Source organism: Bos javanicus, chromosome 7 (genome assembly GCF_032452875.1).
Source record: "Bos javanicus breed banteng chromosome 7, ARS-OSU_banteng_1.0, whole genome shotgun sequence".
Taxonomy (NCBI): Eukaryota; Metazoa; Chordata; class Mammalia; order Artiodactyla; family Bovidae; genus Bos; species Bos javanicus.
Window position 1 is genome coordinate 65,432,772 of NC_083874.1, and position 14,845 is coordinate 65,447,616.

Here is a 14,845-nt window from a genome sequence, read left to right on the forward strand (position 1 = left end):
CGTGGCAGGCCTTCGGTCCAAAGGAGGCGACTGAGTGAGCATGTGACGTGTGACAGACGAATGAAAGGTGCTGCTGCCTGGTTTCTGGGAGACAGGAGTTGGGGTCCAAACCCGAAGGTGCAGCAGGGTGTGCGCAGGCAGACCTCAGCTTTCCCAGGCTCCTGGGCAGGGCTGACCCTGGACCAAGGCCCCGGAGGCTGATTCAGAGGGGTGAGGAGATGAGACAGCTCTGGCCTTGCCCTTGGCTGATGAGAAGAAAAAATTCTACCCCCATCACCAAGCCACAAGAGCTCCTCTCAGAGAAGACCTCTCTGACCAGGGCCACGACGTTCCTGACCACATGCTATGGGGACCTGAGCAATAGCTCCTCTGTCCCCTGACCTCAGGCTGAACTTCAGAGCCTGAGCAGGCCACCCTCTGGTTCTCAGGGCAAATTACTCGGGAAGTGACAAGGGAACTGACAGGTTACTTAATCTCTCTGGACATCAGGTTCTAGGCGATGTGTAACTCTGAGCAAGTTACTTTGTCTTTCTGAACTTCAGCGTCCACATCTGTGAAAGGGGGCAGTAAACGTATCTACCTCGTAGGGTTGTGATAAGGATTAAGTGGGATAAGCCCTGTAAAGCGTTTAGTGCAAAGCTTGGTACATAGTAAGGGCTCAATAAATATTATTTATTATTATTTCTTCTCAGTTCAGTTCAGTTCAGTCGCTCAGTTGTGTACGACTCTTTGTGACCCCATGAATCATAGCACGCCAGGCCTCCCTGTCCATCACCATCTCCCGGAGTTCACTCAGACTCACATCCATCAAGTCAGTGATGCCATCCAGCCATCTCATCCTCTGTCGTCCCCTTTCCCTCCTGCCCCCAATCCCTCCCAGCATCAGAGTCTTTTCCAATAAGTCAACTCTTCGCATGAGATGGCCAAAGTACTGGAGTTTCAGCTTTAGCATCATTCCTTCCAAAGAACACCCAGGGTTGATCTCCTTTAGAATTGGACTGGTTGGATCTCCTTGCAGTCCAAGGGGCTCTCAAGAGTCTTCTCCAACACCACAGTTCAAAAGCATCAATTCTTTGGCACTCAGCTTTCTTCACAGTCAAACTCTCGCATCCATACATGACCACTGGCCATGATCTTCGTTTTCTTAATGTTGAGCTTTAAGCCAACTTTTTCACTCTTCTCTTTCATTTTCATCAAGAGACTTTTTAGTTCTTCTTCACTTTCTGCCATAAGGGCAGTGTCATCTGCATATCTCAGGTTATTGATATTTCTCCCGGCAATCTTGATTCCAGCTTGTGCTTCTTCAAGCCCAGTGTTTCTCATGATGTACTCTGCATGTAAGTTAAATAAGCAGGGTGACAATATACAGCCTTGACGTACTCCTTTTCCTATTTGGAACCAGTCTGTTGTTCCATGTCCAGTTCTAACTGTTGCTTCCTGACCTGCATATAGGTTTCTCAAGAGGCAGGTCAGGTGGTCTGGTATTCCCATCTCTTTCAGAATTTTCCACAGTTTATTGTGATCCACACAGTCAAAGGCTTTGGCATAGTCAATAAAGCAGAAATAGATGTTTTTCTGGAACTCTCTTGCTTTTTCCATGATCCAGCGGATGTTGGCAATTTGATCTCTGGTTCCTTTTCTAAAACCAGCTTGAACATCAGGAAGTTCACGGTTCATGTATTGCTGAAGCCTGGCTTGGAGAATTTTGAGCATTACTTTTCTAGCGTGGGAGATGAGTGCAATTGTGCGGTAGTTTGAGCATTCTTTGGCATTGCCTTTCTTTGGGATCGGAATGAAAACTGACCTTTTCCAGTCCTGTGGCCACTGCTGAGTTTTCCAAATTTGCTGGCATATTGAGTGCAGCACTTTCACAACATCATCTTTCAGGATTTGGAATAGCTCATCTGGAATTCCATCACCTCCACTAGCTTTGTTCCTAGTGATGCTTTCTAAGGCCCACTTGACTTCACATTCCAGGATGTCTGGCTCTAGGTCAGTGATCACACCATCGTGATTATCTGGGTCATGAAGATCTTTTTTGTACAGTTCTTCTGTGTATTCTTGCCACCTCTTCTTAATATCTTCTGTTTCTGTTAGGTCCATACCATTTCTGTCCTTTATCAAGCCCATCTTTGCATGAAATGTTCCCTTGGTTTCTCTAATTTTCTTGAAGAGATCTCTAGTCTTTCCCATTCTGTTGTTTTCCTCTATTTCTTTGCATTGATCACTGAGGAAGGCTTTCTTTTCTCTCCTTGCTATTCTTTGGAACTCTGCATTCAGATGCTTATATCTTTCCTTTTCTCTTTTGCTTTTCGCTTCTCTTCTTTTCACAGCTATTTGTAAGTCCTCCCCAGACAGCCATTTTGCTTTTTTGCATTTCTTTTCCATGGGGATGGTCTTGATTCCTGTCTCCTGTACAATGTCACGAACCTCTGTCCATAGTTCATCAGGCACTCTATCAGATCTAGTCCTTTAAATCTATGTCTCACTTCCACTGTATAATCATAAGGGATTTGATTTAGATCATAACTGAATGGTCTAGTGGTTTTCCCTACTTTCTTCAATTTAAGTCTGAATTTGGCAATAAGGAGCTCATGATCTGAGCCACAGTCAGCTTCCAGTCTTGTTTTTGCTGACTGTATAGAGCTTCTCCATCTTTGGCTGCAAAGAATATAATCAATCTGATTTTGGTGTTGACCATCTGGTGATGTCCATGTGTAGAGTCTTCTCTTGTGTTGTTGGAAGAGGGTGTTTGCTATGACCAGTGCGTTCTCTTGGCAAAACTCTATTAGCCTTTGCCCTGCTTAATTCCATATTCCAAGGCCAAATTTGCCTGTTACTCCAGGTGTTTCTTGACTTCCTACTTTTGCATTCCAGTCCCCTATAATGAAAAGGACATCTTTTTTTATTCCTTCTACTTATTCCCAAATGCCGTCTGGGAAGTTTTCACTGATTCAAGGTGAAATGAGAAAAATAAATTATGGGTGAAAAGCTCAATTTGTTATTATCTCCATTTTCTTCCGGAGAAGGCAATGGCACCCCACTCCAGTACTCTTGCCTGGAAAATCCATGGACAGAGGAGCCTGGTAGGCTTCAGTCCATGGGGTCGCTAAGAGTTGGACACGACTGAGCGACTTCACTTTAACTTTTCACTTTCATGCATTGGAGAAGGAAATGGCAACCCACTCCAGTGTTCTTGCCTGGAGAATCCTAGGGACGGGGAGCCTGGTGGGCTGCCATCTATGGGGTCGCACAGAGTCAGACATGACTGAAGTGACTTAGCAGCAGCAGCGGCCATTTTCCTCTATTTATCTTTTTTAAAAATCTCCACTAATGTACTAATTTTACAATAAGAAAAAAGGAACAAAAGTCGTATATAAATTAGAAGCACCACACACAGTATAAACACACACACATACACACATATATATAAAATAGCAATTATCCCTCTGGGTGGTGAGAATAGGGGAACTTAATCTATTCACAATAACTTTTCCAAATGTTTTACAATGAGTATGTATTTCTTTTACTTAATAAGTTATTGGAAAACAAGAATAAAATTATATTCAGCTCTCATATCATAATAGATACTTTGGTTTTCTTAAAACCTGTTGTGGGCAAAATTAAAAATGAACATCCCTGGGGGATTTCCCGGGTGGTCCAGTGGCTAAGATTCTGTGCTCCCAATGGAGGGGGCCCAGGGTTTATCCCTGGTCAGGGAACTAGATCCCACATGCTGAAACTAAGACCCAATGTAACCAAATAAAATAAATAAAATATATTCTTTTTTAAAAAAATGAACATCCCTGTCTCCAGTTTTCTTTCCTGAGGTTTCACTAGTCTGTGATAACCACCCTCGCTGTTCTAGATCAACGACCTTTTCCCCCAGCTATGCTGGTGTCTGTTTCAGCACTCTCTACTTGTGGTGAGCAGGGGCTACTCTCTGGTTGCAGTGAGCGGGCTTCTCATTGTGGCGGCTTCATTGTGGAGCGTGGCTGTAGGCGCACGGGCTCAGTAGCTGTGGCGCAGGGGCTTAGGATTGAACCTGTGTCTCCTGCACTGGCTGGTGGTTTTCCAACCACTGGACCACTAGGGAAGCCCAATGACCTTATTTTAGAGAGGAGGAAACTAAGACCTAGGAGACCGGCAAGCTTTCCCCCTTTCCATCCTAAGAACATAAATATAAACATAAAATATAAAAGAACATAAAATATAAACAATAATATCACAAGCATCCAAGTCTTCCTACTCAGAATCGACAGCTATTAAAAGTTTATCATAGCAGTTTATCCTTTATGTTTATTTTAAATTACAAATAGAGTTGAAGCCCCACTGGTCCGCTTCATTCTCTGTCTCAGCCCCTCCCCTGAGTCTCCCAAACTCCAGACCCCCACAACCACCGTCATCTGTAGCACCTGCATCAGAGAACAATATGTGTAGTGTCGTTCAGTGCATACGTTTCTAAGTCACGTAAATGGTATCACACTGCACATATCCTTCTGCCACTTGCTGTGTTTCCCACTCAACATCATGTTTTCAAGGTATATCTGTATAAATATAAACGCTCTTTATCATTTCTCCTTAGTACTTAGTATCCTGGCTGGTATAGCCCTTCTGCTTTGAGGTGTGTTTCGGTTGTTCCCACATGACTTTCCAAGGTCACACAGGAGTCAAATGCCCTTTCTACTGCCCCAAAGCACAGACACGGTCACACCACAGCAGATACAGAATACAGAGTTCAGAATACAGAGCTCCACCCATGGTCACCCCAGTCCATCTCCCTAGACCCACCCTTCTCTTCTCTCCTTATCTCCTAGAGCCCCAGAGATTCAGGGCCAACTCAGCTTCAGGGTGTGAGTAGGAGGGCTTGAGAGGTAAGGGTCTTTCTTCCAGGACAGAAGGCTAAGACATCCTTGCGCACTTCTGATGTGGACTCAGTTGTTCCAAAACATGGTTCTGATGGTCTGACTCTAAATGGTCAGGAGAAGAAAGGCCCCTGGTGGTCGTCTGTGCTGTTCACCAGATAGTCTCGTTTTGCCTTCTCAGGGCACACAGTAGGATGTACACCTTTGCAGAGTTACATATGCAAGTACATATGCTTGCTTTGTTAAAAAAAAAAAAAAAATGAGAGGAAATAAGCAGACCCTTCCAGGTGAAAGCTTCAAGAGCCAGTATGCAAGTGACTACCTTCTCTCTTGCTTCCTGGAAGGGCTAGTGGCAGAATTCAGGTTGGTGGTTTCTCTATAGACTTGGGGCCTGGAGTGGGGACAACACAAAATAGAGCTGGCCACAACCCACGATGGATGTTTTAAGGCACTCTTGTGGGCTTGTTTGTCACTGCAGCATAATCTGGCCTATCCTGGCTGTTACAGAGCTGTCTCTGAGGAGTACAGGGTGCTGTGAGCCTGTTCTTCGAATAAACCTGGGTTTGCAGACTCCAGCCCTCTGGTTTCCCAGGAATGTGCTACAGAGGAAAGACAGGTACACCCTGGGGGCCCTATTGGAATAAGGAACTTCAGCACTGAGAAAGCAAGGGATTCCCAATCCTTATAAAAAGTACTATGTGTTAGGCGATAGCCTTAAAGTTTCATTTCCTAGCTGATGTCCTTGGGCTGGTGGAGGGTTGAACACAGTACATGAGTCAAGTACCTGGTGCGGGCCCTGGCATATGGTGAGCTCGGCAAAAGCCTGGACAGCAAAGCTGCTCATAGCAAAGAATTAGAAACTAAGTATCCAACAACAGGGGAAACACAGTGTGTAACTGATTACACACTGTCCAGGTATTACTGCTGCTGCTGCTGCTAAGTCGCTTCAGTTGTGTCCGACTCTGTGTGACCCCATAGACGGCAGCCCACCAGGCTCCCCCGTCCCTGGGATTCTCCAGGCAAGAACACTGGAGTGGGTTGCCATGACCTTCTCCAATGCATCAAAGTGAAAAGTGAAAGTGAAGTCATTCAGTCGTGTCCAACTCCCAGCGACCCCATGGACTGCAGCCTACCAGGCTCCTCCGCCCATGGGGCCCTCCAGGCAAGAACACTGGAGTGGGGTGCCATCGCCTTCTCCAGGTATTACCAAGCAGCCAAAAAGGAAGCACGGGAGACATGGGTCTGATCCCTGGGTTGGGAAGATCCCCTGGAGGAGGGCATGGCAACCCACTCCAGTATTCTTGCCTGGAGAATCGCATGGACAGGTGAGCCCGGTGGCCTGTAGACCACAGGGTCACAAGGAATCAGCCATAACTGAAGCGACCGCATACATGCAAGCATATATACTACTAAGCAGCCAAAAAGAGTGGAAAAGGGAAAGAGGTAAAACCATGTAGAGTCTGTCGTTATAGACTATCAGGTGAAAAGAGTAAGCTCTCCAGTGGTTTGGTTGGAAACAGACAGACTTGGGTTTGAGTCTCAGCTCTCCTAGCTGTGTGTCTTAGGCAAGGTTCTTAACTGCTCTGAGCTTCAGAGACTGACAATAATAGGTGCTCAATAAATGTGAGCTATTATTACTTGTATTATCACTTTATTATTATCACTATTAATAATAAACCTATGGGTCAACATTGGCAGAATACCTGACTCCTATTATCATCTCTCTGCCATCCAGAATTTCATCTCCCTAATGATCCTATGAAGTTGGTCTTAATCCCCTTTATACATAAAGGCACTGAGGCTCAGAAGTTAAGCCAGCTGCCCAGTTTCCAGATCATCAATAAGGGAGTCAGGATTTAAATCCAGTTCTGCCTGGTTACAGGGTTCATACTTCTTAACCACTGCACCCTGCTGGCACCTGGAGCAAATAACACATTTTCAGTGTCACGGGATCATACCGCTTTACTTCTGAAGGAGTCATCCTGGGACGCTGGAGGAGCCATGCCCCCAAGAGGACCTCACAGGCAGGTCCAGATACAGTGAAGCCATTGGATGAGCACTGTCAGCTTTTTGGTATTCACAGCCCAGTTTGAATACTGGATTTGATTTGAAATCCAGAGTCTCCCATACAGTAGTAAACAAATAGGCTATATACACTACTATGTGTAAAACAGATAGCTAGTGGGATGCTGCCATATAGCACAGGGCTCTGTGATGACCTAGAGGGGTACGGTAGGGGTGGGTGGGAAGGAGGTTCTAGAGGAAGGGGATATATATTTATATACATACATGTGGCTGATTCATTTTATTGTACAGCAGAAACTAACACAACATTGTAAAGCAATTATACTGCAATTAAAAAACAAATGGGCAGTGATGACCACTATCATAGCTACCTCCAAGATGGCCCCATGATCCTCACCTCCTGGTATTCATGTCCTTGTATGGTGCCCTCCCACACCGAGCAGGGCTGACTTGCGTCAGCAACAGGTTATTCAGGAAACAATGACGAGTAACTTCTGGAGCTAGGTATAAAGGACAATGTGGCTCCCACCTTGCTCTCCCTTGCTTCATGGTGTGAGGACACTCAAGCAGCCCTCTGGAGAAGTCCACGTGATGAAGAGCTGAAACCGCCCGCCAACTGCCATGTGAGTGTGCCATCTTGGAAGCAGGTCCCCCAGTTCCAGTCAAGATGACTTGAGACCTGGCTGACATCTAGACTGCAACTTCACGAAGGCCTCCAAAGCCAGAGCCTCCACAGCTAAATCATTCCTGCGTTCCTAAACCGCAGGAATGGTGAGATAATATTTGTTTTAAGACACTAAGCTTTGGGGTAATTTGCTACATGGCAATAAATACACCATCACAGTATAAGGAAAAACAATGCCTTGAATATCTTTAAAAGAAAACAAAATGGTTATCGCGTGGCCTTCTCTGTCCCCTTTGGCACGTGCGTTGGAAGAACTAACCCTTCCACAAGGCCGTCCTCGCTTATATACTCACCTGGCCTCAATCTCATAGCTCCTGGTAAACACACCACCTTTCTCTGGCACCAGCTCTAAAATGGTGCTCCCCTCCCTCCTGTGAGTTAACACCCTTCTGTACTTCCCTACAATCCAATTCAAACAAAAAGCACTGGAACAGTATACATGCTGGCTTGTAATAAAAATAAACTTTACACCCAAGGAAAAACTCGGCAACACCACTTGGAGGTCATGAGACCACAGCCCCACTCTGTTAGATGACTTCATCAAACGCTGAAAAGGGAAACTTCACCCATTTCGAGCCAAACCCCTCCTTTTGTCCAGCCCCTCACTGCCTTCTTCTCCAGCCCTCTCAGATTTTCAGGGGTCCCCTAGCTAGAGAGGAGCCTTTCCTTCCTAGGGTGAAATCTGCTTTGGGTGGAGAAGCTCAGTGTAGACAGGTTTTGCAGTAACAACACTTTGGTTCTGGTTCATATTAGTTCAGTTGCCTTGGGTCAGTCACTTAACATCATTGAACCTGAACTTCCTCTTCCCTGCTGAGACTAACAATAGTACCTTCCTGTAGAGCTGCTGAAGGGATCAAATGAGAAGAGAATCCTGGGCAGATTAAGTGCCTGGTAATGAGTAAGAGTGCATTTGTATTTCATGGTTAATGAAGAATAACAACAGTAATGGGAGCTGTTATTTATTTAAGGGCTTACTACATGCCTCAGTTCAGTTCAGTTCAGTTGCTCAGTCGTGTCCGACTCTTCGAGACCCCATGAATCACAGCCCGCCAGGCCTCCCTATCCATCACCAACCCCCAGAATTCACTCAGACTCACGTCCATCAAGTCAGTGATGCCATCCAGCCATCTCATCCTCTGTCGTCCCCTTCTCCTCCTGCCCCCAATCCCTCCCAGCATCAGAGTCTTTTCCAATAAGTCAACTCTTCGCATGAAATGGCCAAAGTACTGGAGTTTCAGCTTTAACATCATTCCTTCCAAAGAACACCCAGGGCTGATCTCCTTCACATTGGACTGGTTGCATCTCCTTGCAGTCCAAGGGACTCTCAAGAGTCTTCTCCAACACCACAGTTCAAAAGCATCAATTCTTCGGTGCTCAGCCTTCTTCACAGTCCAACTCTCACATCCATACATGACCACAGGAAAAACCATAGCCTTGACTAGACAAACCTTTGTTGGCAAAGTAATGTCTCTGCTTTTGAATATGCTATCTAGGTTGGTCATAACTTTTCTTCCAAGGAGTAAGCGTCTTTTAATTTCATGGCTGCAGTCACCATCTGCAGTGATTTTGGAGCCCCCAAAAATAAAGTCTGACACTGTTTCCACAGTTTCCCCATCTATTTCCCATGAAGTGATGGGACCTGATGCCATGATCTTCATTTTCTGAATGTTGAGCTTTAAGCCAACTTTTTCACTCTCCACTTTCACTTTCATCAAGAGACTTTTTGGTTCCTCTTCACTTTCTGCCATAAGGGCAGTGTCATCTGCATATCTCAGGTTATTGATATTTCTCCCAGCAATCTTGATTCCAGCTTGTGCTTCTTCCAGTCCAGCATTTCTCATGATGTACTCTGCATATAAGTTAAATAAGCAGGGTGACAATATACAGCCTTGATGTACTCCTTTTCCTATTTGGAACCAGTCTGTTGTTCCATGTCCAGTTCTAACTGTTGCTTCCTGACCTGCATATAGGTTTCTCAAGAGGCAGGTCAGGTGGTCTGGTATTCCCATCTCTTTCAGAATTTTCCACAGTTTATTGTGATCCACACAGTCAAAGGCTTTGGCATAGTCAATAAAGCAGAAATAGATGTTTTTCTGGAACTCTCTTGCTTTTTCCATGATCCAGCGGATGTTGGCAATTTGATCTCTGGTTCCTCTGCCTTTTCTAAAACCAGCTTGAACATCAGGAAGTTCACGGTTCATGTACTGCTGAAGCCTGGCTTGGAGAATTTTGAGCATTACTTTACTAGCGTGGGAGATGAGTGCAATTGTGCGGTAGTTTGAGCATTATTTGGCATTGCCTTTCCTTGGGATTGGAATGAAAACTGACCTTTTCCAGTCCTGTGGCCACTGCTGAGTTTTCCAAATTTGCTGGCATATTGAGTGCAACACTTTCACAACACCATGTTTCAGGATTTGAAAGAGCTCAACTGGAATTCCATCACCTCCACTAGCTTTGTTCCTAGTGATGCTTTCTAAGGCCCACTTGACTTCACATTCCAGGATGTCTGGCTCTAGGTCAGTGACCGCCCACACCATTGCATCCTTTATATGCTCTATCTCATTTCATCTTTCCAGACGGGGCCTCTCTAGGATCCTCATTTTATTTATTGGCTGCACTGTGCAGCATGTAGGATCTTAGTTCCCCAACCAAGGATCAAACCCAAGCTCCCTGTGTTGGAAACGTGGAGTTGTAATCACTGGACCACCAGGGGAGTGAGTCCACATGGATCCCAGTTTTCAAAATGAGGAAGCTAAGGCACAGAGAGTGAAGTGCCTTGCTCAAGATCACGCAGGTTCAGGCAATGAGGCATCAGAACTCTCACCCTTGACCACTGGCTCTGCAGCCTCCCAAGAGGATTGGGTGTAGGGCCCTGTAAATATCAGAAACACTGTAGGGATTGGAGAACAGGAAAGATGATGCAGCAAAGGAACACAGAGTTAAGAGGCGAAGAGAGTTTCCTGAGTGGCAGAGTCAGGCATGACTCTGGAAGTGGAAGGCCTCTGCAGGTGTTACCACCTGTGTCTTGTTTGTAGCCGGAGTCCCAGCCCGGACATGGGATAGTCCTACTCATGGCTCCGCCTTATCCCTCTGACTACCTGCTATGGCCGCAAAGCAGTGTGTGCTCCCGAAAATCAGGTTCTACTGGTGGAAAAAGTCAGGCTGTTTTATTGCAAAGACAAAATGGCATAAATATGATAGCATCACATGGAGCCAGCTTTGGCCCAACTCTGAAGCACCATGTCTTTCTCACTGAACCAGGAAAACAAACACCCAGAACCAGCATTGTCCCCAGCTTGGGGCAGAGACAGTCAGCTGGCATGGGGCCCTCTTATTCCTGGCTCTGACCCCAGGGAAGCCCTGTGACTCGGATGATAATAATAAGAGCTATACAATGCGGGAGACCTGGGTTCGATCCCTGGGTTGGGAAGATCCCCTGGAGGAGGGTATGGCAACCCACTCCAGTATTCTTGCCTGGAGAATCCCCATGGACAGAGGAGCCTGGCGGGCTATAGTCCCTGATGTTGCAAAGAGTCGGACATGACTAAGCGCAGCACATACAGTGGAAAAGAATCCGCCTGCCAATACAAGAGACACGGGTTTGATCCCTGATCAGGGAAGATCCCATGTGCAGTAGGGCAACTAAGCATGCCCTCGAGCCCGTGTTCTGCAACAGGAGAGGCCACAGCACTGAGAAACCTGTGCACCGAAACTAGAGAGCAGTCCCCGCTCGCTACAACTAGAAAAAAGCCCACACAGCAATGAAGACCCAGCGTGGCCAAAAATAAATAAAATTATTTTTTAAAAATAATAAGAGCTATAGTGGTATCTACAAGGTGCTAAGCCCTATGCTTTCTGTGATTGAGGTTTAGAGAGGTTGAGCTGCTGGACAAGGTGGCCTAGCTAGTTAACCTTCTGTTTGCGACAGAGGCAAGGGGCTACCTAAGTGGAAGTGAAGATCATTGTGAAAGAAAAGGAACCACTGAAGCCAGCAGACAGGGTGCAGATCAGCCTCTCAGAAAGCATTTATTGAGGAAGGCAGGATAGTCTAGTGCACTGGTTCCCAATCAGGGGTGATTTTGTCCCCAGGAGACATTTGGAAGTACCTAGAGGCAATGGCACCCCACTCCAGTACTCTTGCCTGGAAAATCCCATGGGCGGAGGAGCCTGGTGGGCTACAGTCCATTGGGTCTCAAAGAGTTGGATACGACTGAGCAACTTCCCTTTCACTTTTCACTTTCATGCATTGGAGAAGGGAATGGCAACCCACTCCAGTGTTCTTGCCTGGAGAATCCCAGGGACGGGAAGCCTGGTGGGCTTCTGTCTATGGGGTCGCACAGAGTCGGACACGACTGAAGCGACTTAGCAGCAGCAGAGGCATTTTGGTTGTCACAACTGGAAAGGGAGGCGCTGCTGACATCTGATATATAGATGTCACTAAGGGCTTCCCAGGTGACTCAGTAGTGAAGAACCCACCTGCCAATGAAGGAGACGCAGGAGACCCGGGTTCAATGCATCGCTCAGGAAGATCCCCTGGAGTCTGTAATGGCAACCCACTCCAGTATTCTTGCCTAGAGAATTCCATGGACAGAGGAGCCTGGCAGGCTACAGTCCATGGGGTTGCACAGAGTTGGACACGACTGAGCGACTAAGCGCAGCACACATATATGGAGATCAAGGATGATGCTGAAGATCCCACAGCCAACAGGGCAGCCCTGTAACACTGAACTGCTGACCACAAGTGTCAATCACACCAAGGCTGTGAGACCCTGCCTGGTCTAGCAGTTAAGGGGTCTGTAGCCCCTGGACTCTGAGGCACCCTGAGTAGCTGTGTAACCAGGAACAGGCACTTCACCTCCTCAGTGGCCCACACTGTAAAACTGGGGATACTAATTTGAACCAATATCAGTTCACTGCTTTCAGGCGGTAGGCACACAGTAAGTATTCCATAATATTGCTGTTATTGTTATTTATTTTTAACTTTATTGGAGTACAATTTTGTTTTGTTTTTGGCCGTGTCATGTAGCATGCAAGGTCTTAGTTCCCCCACCAGGGATTGAACCCATGTCCCCTGCAGTGGAAACAGGAAGCCTTAACTACTGACCACCGGGGAAGCCATTGGAGTATAGTTGATTCACAATGTTGTGTTGGTTTCAGGTGTACAGCAAAGCGATTTAGTTATATTCATTCTTTTTCAGATTTTGTTCTCATATAGATTATCACAGAATATTGAGTTCCCTGTGCTATATAGTAGGTCCTTGTTGGTTACCTATCTTATGCAGTAGTGTGTGTATATTACTCCATCTCCTAATTTATCCATCACCCCTATCTTTCCTCTTTGGTCACCACAAGTTTGCTTTCAGTATCTGTAATTCTGTTTTGTAAATAAGTTCATTTGTGTCTTTTTTTAAAATTAGATTCCACATATGAGTGATGTATGATATTTGGTTTCCCCTGACTTACTGCACTCAGTATAATCTCTGGGTCCAAATACATTGTTGCCAATGGCATTATTTCATTCTTTTTTATGGCTGAATAATACTCCATTGTATACAGGTACTACTTCTTCTTTTTTCCTCTGGCAATGGACATTTAGGTTGCTTCCATGTCTTGGTGACCGTAAATAGTGCTGCAATGAATGTTGGGGTGCATGTTATCTTTTTGAAATATATGTCCAGGAGGGATGACAGGATCATATAGTAGCTCTATTTATCGTTTTTTAAAGAACCTCCACGCTGTTCTCCATAGTGGCTGCACCAATTTACCTTCCCACCAGCAATGTAGGAGGGTTCTCTTTTCTCTACCCTCTCCAGCATTTATTGTTTGTATAATTTTTGATGATGGCCATTCTGCCTGGTGTGAAGTGATACCTCATTGTAGTTTTGATTTGCCGTTCTCCAATAATTAGCAATGCCTAGCATCTTTTTGGAGAGGGAAATGGCAACCCACTCCCGTGTTCTTGCTTGGAGAATCCCAGGGATGGGGGAGCCTGGTGGGCTGCCGTCTATGGGGTCGCACAGAGTCGGACACGACTGAAGTGACTTAGCAGCAGCAGCAGCAGCATCTTCTCATGTGCTTTTTGGACATCTGTATGTGTTCTTTGAAGAAATGTCTGTTGATATAATGTCACTGTTGTTAATGACCGAGTGCATACCCTTGCAGAAGAGCACTGACAAGGTAGACAACAAGGTGGTCCTGAGAGGGTGGAGGAGGCAGAGGAGGTCCTGAGGACCAGGAGGAAGCCCTGTTCTGGCATTTGAGGCCACTGTCTAGCTTCAGCCTACATTGCTCACCCTGCCCCCAACGGCTCTGGAAGGCCACTGGGCCAGCACACCAGGGGCTTTTCCTACCTCCACAGTCCCCACCCTCTGAGGACCTCCTCCTCCAAGAAGCATCTAAATCAGCCTAACCCTTAAGAATCACAGACTGATTATCACAGACTGACCAAATAGGATGGCTACAGAGACACACCCAGACTCATTAGTCACATCCACATAGACAGGAAAATATACATGTGTTCTTATCTAAACACATAAGCAACCTTAAAGCACACTCTGGCCCTCTTCACAGACTCACAAATATATTCCCATACACTCATTAACACATATACACAATCATAATTCAATCCCATACACACACACACTCACAACACTGGCACACAACAGCAATACATACCCAAGTATGAATATATGTAGTCACATTCACAAACCCACAAATTCATGTCCATTCACATATTTAAATACAAACCAAGGAAAGCCCATAGATCTTAAACACCTGTTTAACAGGCATATAAAAACACCTGTACATATACACAGAGATGCCGTCTGAGCACACATACTCATACAGTGTGCACACATATCCAGCTATCAATGTGCTTATATCCATAAGATACATATGCATACATCATTCAAGATACACATACAGATTCCTATATACATCCTCGCAAACAGCACACAGACATACAAAACGACATTTAAAAAAAACCTGTCTTGTCTACACACACAGATATGCTCCTGTGACATATTTCATTCATTCGTCAATCCATATCATTAAAAAAAATTGCTAAGGAAACTTCCTGGGGCCACCTTCCAAATTCATCCTTGCCTTATAGCTACTGTGTAGCCCAGCAAAATGCTCCAGTAGGTCATTTCTGCCTTTAAATTTCGACTTGCAGGCAGGCGGTGCGGGTTTTCTCTCCGCCCTAAGTCTGCAGGGCTCCATCTCCCTCATCGCTGTCCTTTTCTGACTGCCGTCCCGCAAGGCCTCCACA